We start from the raw sequence: 17751 nt of genomic DNA, 5'->3' as shown, positions 1-17751 counted from the left end.
TCGCTCACAATCTCCTCGCCACGGCTCGCGCGACGCGCGGGAACGCCTCAACGAATACAGAACTGACTACATTGGTCCGAAGTGCTTCGGCGGGATGATTCGAGAGGAACCAAAGCCAAGGATGAACCTCAAGCTACCCGGAAACCTGAAACATTATGATGGCACCGAAAGGCCGGATATCTGGATAGAGGATTACTACAATGCAGTAACCTTTGCCGGAGGAACTCCTAATATCGCCTGCCGCATGCTTCAGCTGTACCTTGTAGGTCCAGCCCGGATCTGGCTCAGTGACCTCGAGAAGAACTCCATCTTTTGCAGGTTCGACCTGAAGACCGCCTTCGAGAAACACTTCAGGGGCACCTACAAAAGACCTGCCACAACAAGCGACTTGCAAGCATGTATTCAGAAGAAGGGAGAATCCTCAAGACACTTCCTCACACGATGGTTGGCATGCAGGAACGAGTGCGAAAATGTCGACCACACCACCGCGATGTACGCCTTTATTGGTGGACTGCAGAGAGGAGGATTGCTGAGGCATAAGCTCACTTGTTTGGCTAACGCAAATAAACTGACTTTGGATGACATGATCTCCATTGCCAGTGATCATACTGCCGCCGATGATGACGCAGGCGGAGTTCTCGCAGCTACAGCAATCCCCCTACACCAACAAAAGAAGAACCGCGATAACGGTAACAGCAGCGGCCACAAGCGGAAGAACCCCTCTGATGACCAGAAGAGTGGCGGATCCGAGATGGTCGCCATGGCATTCCAGCGCGGAGGTCCAGGAGGCGGAAGAGGACGCGGCCGTGGAGGCGGAGCCGGCAGGGGCCAGCAGCATGGCACTGAAGTCACAGCTGCCGGAACCCGCACCCCGCAAACCTACGAGGAGTATGCCCTGCCTGGCCCACCTGGATCCGGCTACGGGGAAGTCCACTCACACCAACCGCAACTGCAAGTGGGTCAATGATTTGAAGAACGACCCGGAAGCAGGATACAAGCGAGCCCGAAAGCACCGCCCACGCGGCAAAGGATGCAAGGGCAAGAACAAGGACAAAGAGGAGGAAAGTTCCGAGGCGATGGACGAGGACGATAACTCGCCGGATCCCAAGGCAGGGTCCGCAGGTAAATCCAATCCATTCGAGAAAAAGAGTGTGGGCGCGTACCACACCTTCCTCGGAACCCCAACAGTCCGCACTACCAAGTCAGCTATCCGGATCCTGAACGCCACAGTTCCGGCTGTGCCGCAGTATGTCAGGTGGTCGGAAGTCCCGTGCACATTTGATAGGGAGGATCACCCTACCATTGTGCCAAAAGAGTGCGCCTTGGTTGTAAGTCCCTGCATAGACGGGTATGACTTCTCCAAGTGCCTCATGGATGGCGGAGCCAGCTTGAACATCATGTACCTGGAGACTCTAGAGCGGATGAACCTTACCAAGGAACAGCTCAAACACAACAACACTGAGTTTCATGGCGTAGTTCCGGGTAAAAAGGCGAATTCCCTCGGCAGCATCACACTTCCCGTGGCCTTCGGCGATGTTCACAATTTCCGCGAAGAGAAGATCACGTTTGAAGTTGTGCCCTTCAAGAGCTCCTACCACGTCATCTTCGGCAGGCCCACCTACCACAAGTTTCACGCAAGGGCGTGCTACATCTACAACAAGCTCAAGATTTCGGGTCCTAATGGTATGATTACCGTATCCGGAGACTACAAAAAGGCTCATGAGTGCGAGTTGGGCGAAGCCGCCTTCACAGAGTCTGTAATATCTGGAGAGGAGCTGAAAAGCTACAGAGCCGCGGTGGATCCGACTGAAATGCAAACCACCAAGAAGCAGATCTCCGAGCACAAAAACTCCTTCAAGGCCGCGATAGAGACCAAGAAAGTCAGCTTCAAGGAAGGCGACGATTCCAAACAGGTCTCAGTCGGAGCCAACATGGACCCCAAATAGGAAGACGCGCTCGTCGAGTTCCTCCGCGCTAACATGGATATCTTCACATGGCAGCCTTCTGACATGACCGGAGTACCAAGGGAACTCGCCGAGCACTACCTCAACATAAATCCGGGGGCTAAACCGGTGAAGCAAGCTATGCGACGCTTTGGAGATAAGAAGCGTCGCGCCATAGGAATGGAATTAGCAAAGTTACTAGAGGCAGGTTTTGTAATAGAAGTTATCCACACTGATTGGGTCGCAAATCCCGTCCTTGTACCCAAAAAGAATTCTGAAATACTAAGAATGTGCATCGATTACTCTGGCTTGAACAAACATTGCCCGAAAGATCCGTTTCCCCTGCCGCGCATTGGCCAAGTCATTGATTCGACGGCAGGGGCGGCACTTCTGTGTTTTCTTGAGCGTATTCCGGGTATCACCAGATCCGGATGAAGGAGTCCGACCAAAAGGCGACCTCATTCATCACCCCGTTTGGTACTTACTGCTATGTTACTATGCCGTTTGGCTTGAAAAACGCAGGTGCCACCTACCAACGTACGATGCAACGGTGCTTGAAGGACCAGATTGGCCGGAACGTACACGCCTACGTCGATGACATCGCGGTCATGACCCGGAAAGGATCCGACTTGATCAGCGACCTCACAAAAACCTTTGAGAATCTCCGACGGTGCAAGATGATGTTGAATCCGCTGAAGTGCGTCTTTGGCGTACCAGCTGGAAAACTCCTTGGCTTCATTGTCTCTAACAGGGGCATTGAAGTTAACCCGGAAAAAATCAAGGCAATCCTGTGCATAAAAAGGCCAACTTGTCTCAAAGATGTGCAACGACTAATTGGTTGTGTCGCAGCAATCAGCGGGTTTGTTAGCCGTCTTGGCGAGAAGGCACTACCCCTGTACAAGCTATTGAAGAAAACAGACAAATTTGTCTGGGATGAGGCAGCAGATGCAGCACTCCAAGGGTTGAAGGAAATACTCACCTCCCCACCTATCCTAGCAGCTCCAGGAGAGTCAGAGCCTATGCTCCTTTACCTGGCAGCTACAAACAGAGTCATCAGCCTCGTCATCGTGGTGGAGCGACAGGAAGAAGGTCACGAGTATGGAGTCCAAAGGCCAGTCTACTACATTAGCGAAGTGCTTACGGAATCCAAACAAAGCTATCCTCACTTTCAAAAGCTAGCTTACGGAGTTTTCCTAGGCAGCAGGAAGCTGAGACACTACTTCCAGGAGCATCCAGTAACAGTCGTGAGCAAAGCTCCGCTAGCAACGATTCTCAACAACGCTGACGCAACAAGACGCACAGCAAAATGGGGCATTGAATTATCCGCCTTCGACATCAACTACAAAGCCAGGACCGCCGTCAAATCCCAGGTCTTGGCAGATTTCGTCGCAGATTGGACAAAAGCTCCGGATACGAATTTAGAGCCGGAACCAGAGACATGGGTTATGCACTTCGATGGATCCAAGCATCATCAAGGCTCAGGAGCCGGAGTCACCCTGAAGTCCCCTACCGGAGAAGAACTGCAGTACGTTCTGCAGATCCACTTCGAAGCTACAAACAATATGGCGGAATACGAGGCTCTACTACACGGACTGCGCATTGCCAAGGAGATAGGGATCAAGCACATCATATGTTGCGGAGATTCAGACCTGGTGGCACAGCAAGTAGCTGGAACCTGGAATGCCAGAAACTCCGTCATGGCGTCCTAAAGAGACGAAGTTGACGAGATTGCCAAACATTTCCTCGGATACGAAGTCAAGTACGTCAGGCGAGACGATAACGCAGCGGCAGATATGCTATCCAAGCTCGGATTCGGCAGGAAGCCAATTCCGCCTGGTATTTTCCTGGAGCATCTACGGATACCCTCGGTGAAGGGTGCTAACCCGGAAAACCCAGAGGTGGCAGTATCTCCGGCCAGAGAAGTGATGGCTGTCATTTCGGCTTGGACACAGCCTTTCCTGGACTACCTCATTGATCAGAAGTTGCCGGAGGACGAGGTTCTCGCACGACAGATCATCAGACGAGCAAGATCCTACACAGTTGTTGATGGTCAGCTCTACAAACGAAGTGCAACAGGGGTATTTCTCAAATGCGTCTCCAATCAAGATGGCATTGAAATCCTCAGAGAGATCCATGCAGGGGATTGTGGGCATCATGCCGCTCCCAGGTCACTCGTTACAAAAGCTTTTCGGCTAGGGTTCTACTGGCTAATAGCTAAAGAAGACGCTGACAAAATAGTCAAGACCTGCCGAGGCTGTCAGCACTACGCTACTCAACCAAACACTCCAGCCCAAGAGCTGAAGACCATACATATCACCTGGCCGTTTGCGGTCTGGGGGCTCGATATGGTTGGTAAGTTAAAAAAAATCATCTCCTGGTGGTTTTGAATACCTCTTGGTCGTTGTTGACAAGTTCAGTAAGTGCATCGAAGCAAAGCCAGTGAGAAAAGCCGACGGTGCTACGGCACTAAAATTTGTCTGCAGCCTCGTGATGAGATTCGGCATTCCACACAGCATAATCACAGATAATGGCACAAACTTCGCACAGGGAGAATTGAAGGATTATTGTGAGACAGTAGGGATTCGACTGGACCTTGCATCTGTGGCTCATCCACAATCCAACGGTCAAGTTGAAAGGGCTAACGACCTCATATTATCAGGAATTAAGCCACGCCTTGAAGAACCGATGCGACGAGCAGCTGGAGCTTGGGCTGACGAGTTGGAAGTTGTTTTGTGGAGTTTACGAACTACCCCTAACTGTTCAACAGGATTCACCCCTTTCTTCCTGGTATACGGATCCGAAGTCGTGCTCCCCTCCGACATCATCCACGATTCACCGCGAGTTTCCGCCTACAATGAACAAACAGCTGACGAGGCCAGACAGCTATCTGTGGACCTGATCAAAGAAGCTAGGAACTTAGCTGACCAGCGCTCCGCCATCTACCAGCAGAAGCTCCGACACTATCACAGTCGTCGAGTTCGGAACCGCTCTTTCATGGCAGGAGACCTGGTCATCCGCCTTCGGCAGGTGAAAGACCATAAGCTGCAATCTCCGTGGGAAGGACCTTTTGTCGTTAGCAAAGTGCTTCATAACGGGTCATACTACCTTGTTGATTTCCAGGAGCTGAAGGACAGACCTGCTAATTGGTACCGGAAACGCAAGCGCGAGGATCCGGATGACATCTACGACGAGACAGATCGTCCTTGGAACATTGCACAGCTACGTCCTTTCTACACTTAGCATAATTTTCCGAGTTACAAACTCTGTAATAGTTATACATGATCAATGAAATAAAGCTTTTGGTTCACTCTCTGAGTCTTTTACCTCCTTTACTTGTTCATTTTTAGATCATGTATGTTTTCCGACTAAAACCGCAGAGCTGGATTTTTCCGCCTAGGCGTGTATAAAAGTTGTGATTTTCAAAAATCGTCCTTTAGGACGTAAGCTTAAGTTTTCTGATGGAAGTGTTTTCTATTGCGAACTCGTGGATTCCTAGTAGCGATTTCCGGCACCTATGCTTGGGGGCTTGTTTCCGCGGTTATTGACGGATTGCCATTGGGCTTCGTTGCCGCTGGCGAGTGTTTCCGGCTAAGGTCTTCCGGCTCGCGGAAGGTCAAGCGAGCAAGCCGGAAAACAATGAGATCAGCATTTGCTTTCCGACACAAAACAACACATGCAAATAATCTTAAAGGATAGCAGGATAAGTGTTTCCGCCCATGCATAATTGTTTCGTCCCTAGCTACTTAAGAATTTAAGTTATATTACAAACCCACTCTGGGGCCAAAATGATGCAACATTGTTTCATTGTTTTCACAGGAACTCTACTCGGAGTCCTCCTCTTCAGATTCTTCATAGGCGGAGCCATCGCCATCGCTATCGCCGGAGCCAGCTTCGGAGTCTTCGGCGGAGCCATCTCCAGAAAGCTCCACGCTTGATCCGGAACCTTCCGAGTAGTACTCCGGCTCGCCCTCCTCCTCCGCGTCGGAAAAGCCCTTGGGTAGAGCATACTTGTGATACCAGAACGAGTGGTTAACTCGCCTGACAAACAGCTGCTCAAACCCTTTGGTCTCCGAGAGAATGGCGCCCATGTCGGCACCATCTGGAGTACCACGTGCAACATCCGCGAAGTTGAGTGAAGGGAAGTGAGCCTTGCAGGTGGCCAAGATCAGGTAAGCGACTCCGCGAGCGGAAGATTCCTGCCAATCCTTGATGAACTCCGGCACTTGCTCCATCAGCTTGGTCATTGTGTCAATAACTGTGGTTTTGGCCCTCTTCAAGGACAGGGTCTTGGCGATTCCGCGACAGGCTGCGAATAGCGCGTCGATGGAACTCCGCGCTTCATCATATGCCTCCGTCCTCTTGAGGGCTGATTCTTTGGTCCACTCAAAGCCAAGGCTTGCTGTGAGAAAAACGAGGTTTAGCTAATTCGCGGACAGAACAACATATGATGCAGTCGGAACAGCAGAAAGGAAAAAATGCTTACGGAATATGAGCTTGTCAATAGCCTCCGCCTCCGCTTCTTGAACCTTGTTTTTGGCCACTAAGGAAGTTACCCGTTGTTGGCTCTTCTTCAGTTTATCATTCAGTTCCGCCAAGTTGCGAGCATGCTTCTTGGAGAGCTCCTTCCTCGCCTCATTCTCCTTGTCGGAGGATTCCTTGATGAAGGTCTTGAGGGATTCGTTCTCCGCCTCGAGCACCTTGACTTTGGCGAACAGGTCATCAAAGGCAGAGTGCTTGGTAGTCTCTTCTGCAGTCGGAAAAGTTACATACGTTATGCATCATGAACAGTTATATCAGCATACAGATCAAAACTCGGATTCCGTACCACGAAGGCGGGTCTCCAGATGCTGGATAGCTTTCTGGCTATTCTCCGCGTTCTGGCGCAGCCCCTCAATTTCCGTTATCTGCTCCAGCATGTGAACGCGCAGATCCTCGTGCAATTTCCGCGTGGTCTGAGAAGCAAAGAGGAGTTAGCCGGATATTTAAAATCTTGGGGGCTGGCGAGGAATTCAAAGTCTTGGAGGTATAGAATTTTTAAATTTCCACCTAAGGTACATATTGAAGAAAGCATCGGCTAACACATGTTACACGGAAAAAATGTCTGACCCAATGCTTGGGGGCTAGTGTTACCTGGCGCACGTCCTTGTGCTTAGCAAAAAAGACCTTGAGGTCGTTCTCCAGGTCGGTGAGCTCCTGCATCTCCGTGTTCGCCGTTCCCCACACCTTGTCCATCATGGCGGAAACTTCCGCGTGGCGCTGTGCGAGGGAAAGCTTTTGCAGAGATGGAGCTGGTTGAGGGTTAGCTTGAAGCGTGCTGGAGGCATGAATAAGCTGCACCTTCTGCTCATACTCTTCCGCCGTGGGCTCGGCAAAGGTGGCGCTCGGTTGATCAGGTGGAGGTGCAGACGAGGAAGCGCCCTTGCCGGAATCGCCAGCGGGGTCTTCGGGAAGGTCATCGATGTTGATGACGTCCTTGGGATCCGGCTTGCTGGCAGATGAGGCCTTGGGTGGAACCTCTACTTCTGGCGTGACAGGGACAGAAGCCGGAGACGGCTTGACCTTCTTCTTCAGGGCTCTTGGAGCCTTGGGGGGCTGGCTTCCGGAACTTCAGTAAAAGAATAAAGCATAGCAACTAAGTAAGGGTTTGCTCGTGAAAACAGAAGAATTTGGATTCCGGAAACCAAGCACTTACCCGGAAGGCTTGAAGAATTGTTGGATGTCGGGCTGGCCTCTGTTGCTGGTATCAATAAGCTTGAGGCGCTTCTTCTCCGCCTTTGCTTTCCGAGTAGCCGCAGTGCTGAGCACTTCGCGGGCGCGGTTTGCAGCAGGGCTAGAGGGAGCGGCCCTCTTCCTCTTGGAAGGGCGCGGAGCGTCGTGAGTTTCCGCCTCCGAAGTGGCCTCTGGATCCGTGTTGCCTGTAGAGGGGACCCGGACGAGGGTTCCGAGTTGACCTTCCTCGAGGGCTTCGAGCTAAGACACAGAGCCAACACTTAGACAAAAATTTGAATGCAAAGGAAACAATGGACAAGTCGAGATAACATACCGCGGTTCCGGAACCGTTGGTGTTGATGTCTTTGTTACACACGTGAACATGAAGTTCACGCGGAATCTTGATGAGGAGCCGGATCCTCTTGTCGATGGTGTCGGCGGAGAGATTATCTTTCGTGGCGCGCATTGGGTCGTCGCGCCCTGTATAATGGAACATCAGGCGGTCCCTGTGTTGGAGCAGCTGGATCCGCTTGGTGAACCAGGACAAGGTCAGGTCCTTCCCTGTCAACCCCTCCTCCGTGAGCTTGCAGATCCGCCTAACGGCGCGGGTCAGCTGGGGCGATTCGGAGAGATGGGGGCACTGCGTCCATGCCGGAGTCTCGCTGGCGGGGCAGTTCTTGAATGGCGGCAATTTCCTTTCGCTCGCCGGGTCAGAGACGTCCTTCAAGTAGAAGAAACCCCCTGACCAGTACCGCGCGGATTCGTGGCGGTCGGTATGAGGGTAGACGCGGCCAGGGCGAATCATAAAGGTAATGGATTCGCATGTCGCCAGCTCGGAGGTCTGGCGGATCTTCTCCTTCTTGACGGAGAAATAATACTGGAACAGGGAGAGCTCGGGAGGTACCCAGAGATGGCCCTCGCAGAGGGTGACGTGATTGCTGATCGCAAGCACGCTATTTGGAGAGATGTTGTGGGGCTGGAGCCATATACCTTCAGGATTTCCGAGAAGAAGTCCAAAGGCGGAAACGAGAAGCCTCACTCCACTAGTGCCTTAGTCAGCACCATCTCGTTGTCTTGTGGGGCTGGAGCCAGAGAGTTCGGAACCGTCCGCCAGCTTCCGGGTTGCAAGAAGCCTTCCGCCTCCAGGTTCTTCAGTTCCAACTCCGTGGTGGTGCAGGGCCACCATTTCCCCTTGGCCTCTGCGTCTCGCTGTCGAGCTTTGGATTTTTTAGCGGAGATTTCTTCCGCCTTCTGTTCCGCCTGCTCCGCTCCGGAGGTTTTCTCCGGGTTAGTGGAAGTACCCTCGGCGTCCTTACCGGATTCCTTAGAGGGATCCAGTTGGACTGGGACGAAGGGAGGCGGGGCGGAGGCGAGAGGTGTTGCCATGATCGGGTCGGAGCTCGGAGGCGGAGTTGCAGAAGACATCTGAAGACAAAGTAATAGCGGAGAACACGACTTATCCGGATCTACGTCGTCATCCTCGAGATCGTCCCTACCAACTACGACGAAAGGTTGAAGCTCGAGAGCTTACCGGAATGGATTCCGCGGTGGTCGGAGTCGTCGGCGACGAGGATTCTGGCGCGGTGGCTCGCTGAGGTTAAGAACTCGATGAACTGCGCGTTGGTCGAAGTTGCTCCGGCGAGACTCCAGCACGGCGGAGGAGAAGCTCGAGGGCGGCGCTTCGGAGAGAGGTGAATGAGGGGGTGAATGAGGTTAGGGGTTGACGGTGGATATTTATAGGCCGGAGGGAGGAGATTCGTGCTCCGCATCCTGTGGTCGGAACGCAAGCGTCGCGCTGTTGGATGCGTGACACGTGTCCAAACCCTAGACGGTAAAAATGGCTAAGGATAAGTTACCGCGCAAATCGCGTGAAAATGGTGCCAGAATTGGTGGAACCGTTTGAGTCTTTTAAGATTCCGAGTAATCGCGCAAAGATAAGCAGTTCTCGTTCGCAAGCAGGGAAGTAACCCGGAAACGTGTCTTGAACCGTCGATGGATGAAGTCCCGCAGGATGGGAATATTTTCCGACAAAAGGTTGGGAAAGAAGAAAATAAGAAGTTGGAGTTCTTCAAGTTTCTCCGCGTTACCAACATTGCCGGAGACCATAAGGCGTCAGCAAGATGGAAACAGGAGGCGAAACTCGGAGAACTCTGGGGCTACTGTTGTGGGTATACTTCATGGGTGTACCATCGACAGTGCCTAGATCCGGCAAGCTCGGGTGGCCCACAGATGGTGGTGTGGCATGTGGCCCATCGGGCGGCCCAGTTGCTGTTGATCCTGACGGATGAAGTCCGGCCCAGGCAGAGGGAGCCGGATCCGACCGACCTTGAGGAGGAACCCGGATCCATGAAGGCCCATTAAGGAACCCGGATCCGGTACGACATAGATGGGAAGGCGGATCCTTAACGTGCACGGCAAGACATTGTACCGTAGTTAGGCAACCTGTATCCGGCTAGGACTCTCCATGTAAACCCTAGATCCGTGCGCCTTTATAAGCCGGATCCCGGGAGCCCTAGAGGCACAACCACAACTCATTGTAATATCGCGAAAGCGCCCAGATAATTCTAAACAAGCAGCAGTAGGCCCTGTCATCGTGCAGGTGTTTCGAAGCTGGGTAAATCGCGTACCACCGTCCCGTGTGCACTCCGCCCTATGGCCCCTACTTCTTCTCCCCCTCGTGAGGATCCCTCCTCCGAGGCACCGTCGATTAGGCAACGACACACATAGTTTCCACTTGCCTTGTTGGGAGATGACAGTGACTCTACAAGATGTTTCCATGATCCTGGCACTTCCTATCAAAGGGGAGCCTGTGTGTCGGAACACAACTTCTGATGGATGGCGTGAAGCGATGAGGGATCTCATTGGGAACACACCAATGACGGAGAAGATGTCTGCTGATGCTCCTTATTCTTGGATCCAAAGGAACTTTAAGAAGTGCCCCGAGGGCGCCGAGGACGAAGTGGTTGAGATGTATGCTCGGGCATACTTGAGGTATGTTGTGAGTAGGGTTCTTTTCTCAGACGGCACTGGATCGAATGACTCCTTCATGTGGCTCCAGTGTAGTCCTTGATCCACATTTGAAATTCCAACAAACTTTGAAATTTCACTCCAGGATAAATCCCATACTTTTTGGGTTTCTTATCCTTTTTAGCGGATACCCTTGGTTCAAGCACTCTACTAATACCACCATCAACTATAGCCTTATTAGCAAGGCTAAGATCGGAACAATGATGGGCGATGAGCACGGCCTACTACCTTCCTGTGAGCTGTGGCTTCTTTAGCCGTTAGCCCATCCTCATAAACATCTTCGTCGGGCCCTTCATCCTCCGAGTCTGATGCATGAGATCGCAAATAAGGGAGGTCATGGTCCATGTCCTCCTGTAGGAAGTTTGCCTCCACGTCACCGACTTCATTCTCACGGAGCCCATGCTCCGCTTCATCGCCCTCGTAGTCACCACCCTCCGTTTCCTCCTCTTCATATTGGTCATTACGAACCGGGCTCATTGGAGGTTGGCTCATTCGAGTGTCGTACACATCTGCACTATGATGCTCAGACAGCTCATCGCGAGCACATGGGGAAGCATGCCGGTTCAAGTCAATGCTCAACCGAGCAACAAACTTCCTTGTGGCAAATAACTCGAGAGACTTATCTTGGGAGCACTCCACAATCTCCTTGTATGCACTCCAATTCAACTCCGAGTCAACGGGCATTATCTTCAACCAATTGTGATGTCCAAACCCGGCATTATACCTTCCAATCAATTCACATGCATCACTTGGCTCCATCCACTTCAAATCGAATCTAATTCTTTCAACAACCTCGGCGTAGGTAGGACTAGTGGTGAATACCATAACTACCTCCTTTGGGTCAACACACTCGGCATTCCCTTTCAAAAAAACCGCTTTGTCCATATGATGAACATTCACAATTCTTGCCATCTAAAAAAATGACAACAATCCAAATGCATCAAGATCTTTCATAACCCTAACCCTAAGCACCAATTTGAACACCTAATGTTTCATAGTCATCTAACCAAGAACCATTGGACAATTCATAAGAATTAACCTTTCAAATGCAAGATCTAGGGTTTCATTACTTGTAAAGAAAAGCACCAAATCCACGAAATTAATTGGACAAAAATGGGGAGAATAGGGGAGATTGCCTCTTGGGCCTAAAGGGAGTCGAAATCCACCAAGAAACGCCACAGATCTGAGGGATTTGATGGAGATCTTAAGTGGGGGAGTGAGAGAAAGAAACGGACCACTGGTGGGGGTCGGGTTCGGGAGGTGGAATAAAACCTTTTGATGCTAAGGACAGCCCCACATGCGGGCTTGAGGGGTATTTCCGCCCAAGGGGCATGGCTCCATTGCGGTCGGAGCCAAACTACATAGCATGGCTGTAACACCCCAAATTTCAAAATAAAGAGAAAATGAATTTCCTTTTTATAAAAATGAGAGCCAACAAAAACTTTTCTTATATAAGATATTATGCTCAGTGCTCCTACCTATTACTTGTGTTTTTGCCTTAGTGAGTGTAGTATACTTGTGTGATACACCCTCAAACCCTAGAGTGATCAAGTGAAGATCACCAACCAAATAAAGTTAAAAGAGAAAGAAATCAAATAAGAAAAACCCTAAACCCTAACCTTTTCAAAAGACATTTGGATCTATTTTGAGAAACCCTGAATACAGGAAAAGCCATAGGTGGGCCTATAGCCTTACTATGTAAATCTTAAACTCTACCTTTTCCTTTTTGATAAATGGTGGTGCACCATTGCAAAACTTATCTAACCCTAAACCTCATCCTTCTTGTCTTTAATCTTTGAGAAATAAAATAAAAAGGAAAACCTTATTTCAGGAAGAGGCATATATGTCTATGGCTATTTTGTAAAACTTTACCCAAGGCCTTTCCACTTGGTTTAGAGAATTGGAAAACTCTTACAAACCTTCTCTAGTACTTCTCCAACCCAGTGTGAAACAAAATAAAAGTTTTCAAAGAGAAAGTAAAAATGCCATAGAGGCATCTGAGAGCAAAATATCAAATTTGTGAAATTGAGGATCTTGACCCTAGACTTGAAGTTGAATGGTGGGATCACTCCTAGATACCATTTCAACTCTCAACAACATCTTTTGGGTCAAGCCAAGTTCAATTAAAAATCAAATGCCACATATGCATAGAGGCATATGTGACCCATAGCCATTTTCCCAATTCTTGTCCTATGCACTTCTACCTTTACCAAATGGTGGGAAACCATCTCTGAACCAAAACTAACCCTAAATTGACCCTCACCCTTGCTCAAGTAAAGCAAGGGGAGCATCTTACAAAAATAAGAAAACTTGACTTGTCATATCCTATGTGTTTTGGCCAATTTTACAAATCTTTGAGCTAGACCCTTTGGGAATTGTTTCAATGGTTTGAAAATGTTTCTAAACCAATAGGAGTCACATTAGAATCAAGACAAGTCCAATCAAATGGAGAGAAACCCAATAGTGGGATAATTCCATTTTCCTCCCTCACTTATACTTAGGGCCAATTGATCCAACCTTGACCTAGGCACCAACCTTGTCTCAAAATGGTTGGATCCTTTCATCCAACTCCTTCTAGCAACAAACAAACCTCCCTCTGGTCAAATTGAAACAAATAAAAATAAAAGAGTAAAGGTGAGAAAATCACAAAACCCTCACATATGGCTTATGCCATTTTTCTAAATTTTGACTTAGACCATTTTGGGCCTTCACTAGGAGTTGAATAATGTTCCTCAACATATATTACAACCCTTGGAATCCAAGAAACCCAATTCAAATCAAACTCAAACTCAATTGGGGATCACATGTGATAATGGTCAAATCTGCCATTATTATTCTGGTCACTACTTTGAGCCTCTCTATTTCAAGTTTTTCAAACCAAACTTTCCCAACTCTTTGCTTGTCATCCAAGAGGACATCAAGATGAACGCTTTTTGTAAAGAACACCTTGCCAAAATCCTTCTTGATCAATTGCTTTGCTCATCCAAAGTTGGCATTTTGAATTAAGTGGAACAATCTCCCACTTAGTGAAAATTGACATATTTTGAATTTCTAAATTCCACCTCCACCTATCCTTGCCTCTGGTCATTCAGAACCAAACCAAACCCACTCTTGTCAATTTGGTCAACCTTTTGAACTCAACCAAATTTGAGCAAATTTTGCAAATTACAAATATGGCATAAATGCAACACTATTTGAAATAGTGTTCTAGCCTAACCCAAATCTACCCAAACCAACCCTACATGTTCCCTTGCCCCCTCTCTGCCTCACACCACCACAGGAACCCTAGGGAAGGGCAAGACATGGCCTAGCCATGGCCATGCCATAGCATGCCGGCCATGCCGTGCTCCCCCTCTCCTTCTTCATCCTCAGCTCGGCCCCCCATGTCTACTGGCTCCACCTCACCTCCCTCTACCTCCCTAGCCTTGCCCCTGTCAAGATGAACGACGACAGCGGTCGAAATCCATGCGCCCAGATCAGCCCAGGACCATGCCGACCACGTCGTGCGCGCGCCCGTGGACACGCCCTGGCCACGTGCGACGCCGACAAACGCCGCCTCCCCTGGACCCCCTGGCTACGCGTTGAGTATCAGCGCCGCACCGCGAACCCGACAGACACGCTCGCGACCACGGCCCTGGACCGCCGTCGCCGGAGACGGCGACACGATCCCGTGGACGCCGCCGCAGACACGGACGCAATGCGTCGTCGCCAGACCGTCCCCCACCTCGCCATCACGCTCGTTAGCTTCGCATAGACGTCGCCTATCCGACGCTCCCCCTAGCCTGCCCCTTCGAGCGCCGGAGACGCCGCCCTGCTGTCGCCCTCGCCGCACACCACCCGGCCAACTCGCCCCTATAAAAGGAGCCGCCCCCGCGCCTTCACCTCCACAGCAAATCCATTCCTCTCCTCTCTCTGAATCTCCTCCGCCCCTCTCCATCACACATCGCCACCGCTAGCCGGCCAATTGCACGCCGGAGACCCGCAAGCTGCTGCAGACGCCGCCGCCGATTGGAGCCCTCCCCGGAGACGCCACTGCTACCAGGAGGACCGCCGTCTTCGACATCGTCGCTGCGCACCTCGCCGTTGACCGCCGGAGCTCCGACGACCGCTCCGACCCCCTACCTCCGCCGCGGCAGCAACTTCTTCCTCCCGTCGACGACGACGACGCGCAGCCGCCCGATCGCCATCTAATCCTACGGCCACCACTCGCGCGTACCGATTCGGTAAGCCACCGTCACTGACGCGCGGGCCCCTTTGTCAGCTGGCCCAAAACGTTACTGGGCTGGCTTGGGCCGTGTTTAAATCTTTCAGCCCATTCTGTTTTCCCGCCAGCCCAGCTAGTTCAAATTGGATTTAAACTTTTTCAAATAATTGTAATACTGCCTCCACTTTGAAATTTAACCATTTCAATTTGGCTAAACCAAATCTAGCAAATTTTATACCGTTGGAAAGCTTAGGAAAAGATCTATCCGATGCCACTGGCCTCATGGTCAATCTCTGTGTAGAATTAATCTGACAAAAATAACAAGTCAGGGACTTTTCTGCCTTAGAATAATTCTTAAAAATCAACCAAAATAGCTATTGAGTAAATTCCAACTCCTTTAGCTCACATTTGACTTGCACTAATTGTTTATGAAATAAAATGGTGGGGTCACTTTGCATGATCATGCCCTAGTTTAAGAAATGTGCAATATGGCTAGTTTAACTAGTTGATATTGTCCAAAAACTATTAAGTAATTCATATGAAGTTTATACTTCATTTAAATCTTGTCTCAAAGGAACTCATGTGATGTTTGGACCCCTGGCCAAACTCACTTATATGAATTCCTTAGAGACTTAAATCATATGTAGTGTTATTAAATAGTATGAGGTATTTTACCTCATTTAAATCTATTTCTCAAATAATAATGATGAATGGTTGACTTGGGTCAACAGGATTTCATGCATGATTATTTGAGAAATTAAATCCTAAGAAGTTTTCAATAAGAGAGAAGTGTTTCTCCAACCCTAGATGGAAATTATCATTTCCATGTAGGGAGAAGAAATTATTTTCCTCAAGCCTTACAACCAATGCACCCTAAGTGTAGTTTTTGTGTGAATAGAATAAATGGGTGTAATTACACTTAATGTTAGAATAGCCAATGAATTGTGGAGGATGAGAAATCACCTCAATGGTAGTTGTTAACCTAGCTACAACTATGTGTTAAATCTTATGAGAGGTTGTCCTCTCATTTAAATCTTGGTCTCAAGTATTTCAACATGAGTTATGGGCCATGGTCTATATAATCTTATGTTGAGTATTTGGTGACATTAAATCACTACCCTGTTAGTATTAAATTGTAAGAGGTATGAAACCTCATTTAAATCATTTTCTCAAATGAGGAGTATGAAGAGGTTGACCTTAGTCAACCTAGGTCATATTGTGTTCATAAGAGAAATTAAATCTTAATAAGGTAATGAGAGGAAATTATTTCTCTAAGTAATTAAAAGTAACACCTAAGTTAGTATGAGAGGAAATTATTTTCTTGAATAAGAGGAACACATCCACCCACTTAATAGTAGTGTGGATGCTAGTTAAGTTGTGTGAAGCTTGTGTGTGATTAGTTTAGTATGTAAATTTGGTATGATGATTGTATGCCCCGTATTCGTATTTTAGACGCTAGTCCCGGAGATCATCAGGAAGAGGAGGACTTCTACGACAAAGGCGGAGAAGAGAACTTAGACCCTCACTTCATACCAAGGCAAGCTAACACTGATAGAAACTATCCTTTTGCAAGCCAATACCAATGCAAGATAAATATGTTGCCAGCTACTATTCTTGCAAAGTGCAAAGCCCCCTTTTGGGCACGGCACCAGGTTGCTTATCTTTTCTTATGTGAACCCATTCCAAGTTTTGACTTTACAAATTCTTACTTGTTTTCTAAACCAGTTGCTTTTATTGATAACTTTGGTCAAAGTACAAGTTGGTTAATAGCCTAACCAAGTTAGCCAGCGGTTACCAATCCAAATTAGACCTTTGCAAGTTGACCCCGAGGCAAGATGTTAACCTTGCAACTTGCAAAGCTCACTATGAGCAAGGCATTACCTTATCTACTTTTATACTTATGATCCTATTTTCCAGTTTCTCCTTTACAAGCTTTATCTACTTTTGTTTTATCAAAGTACTTTTTGATTCATGATTTCACTTGGTTAGTATTGGATTAGTACAAGAGTATCAAACTTAGCCTAGAAGCAAAACAAGATACTTAGCACCCTCATACATAGATGCTGGTGCTGTTATTGAAAGTGACTACTCCATTTGGGAACTGGGTACTGAAATGATTTCGAAAACCTTGGAATGACGAGTCATTCTATTGAAAGATTTTGAAGGAGTTTTGAAACCTTGGAACGAGGATGCCTTCCATTGAATGATTTTTGAAGGTGAATATGACTGGTGAATGAATTGGTGAATTTTTACAAAAACACTGATGGTTGGGTTCGGATGCGATACCATTCCAATTTTACCGTACCCCCACAATACCTGAATCTGGGTAGGGCTTAACTGGAAGTTTGTGTGTCTTAGTATGGGTTCCCTCTAAACAAGCATCATCGGGGTTATGCCGAAAGCTGCCTCTACCACAACAACTGAGATGATACGATATGATGCGCGATGAGGTGAATGTCCGGCCCAAGCCACTGTGCAGTTCCCAGGTTGACAGTTGGTCTTCACTGGGAGGCCAAGCTCATGGGGAGAGGTGCCTATACTAGGGTATGTAAATGAAAGGTTATGATTGGTAGTTCGCGTACTGCGTACGATAAATCAGGGCCAGTTACCCCTGACGAGCTATTGCAATTGTTGTGGCACAAGTGTACAACCTCTGCAGAGTTAAACCTATTCGAATAGCCGCGTCCTCGGTTATGGACAGTTGGAAAGGCCATACTGTTCCGTCATCAGAACTTTTTGAAAACTATGAATGGTGAAGGGTGATTTATGATTTTGAACTTGAATGGAGACTTTGACTTGGAATCACAACCTAGTTGTGGGAATGACACTAATGTTCCCACTTGAGTTGGTTAGCACATGAAGAGTTGT

This window comes from Lolium perenne, chromosome 2, assembly GCF_019359855.2.
Source record: "Lolium perenne isolate Kyuss_39 chromosome 2, Kyuss_2.0, whole genome shotgun sequence".
In the NCBI taxonomy this organism is placed as follows: Eukaryota; Viridiplantae; Streptophyta; class Magnoliopsida; order Poales; family Poaceae; genus Lolium; species Lolium perenne.
This window is presented reverse-complemented; position numbering follows the sequence as displayed.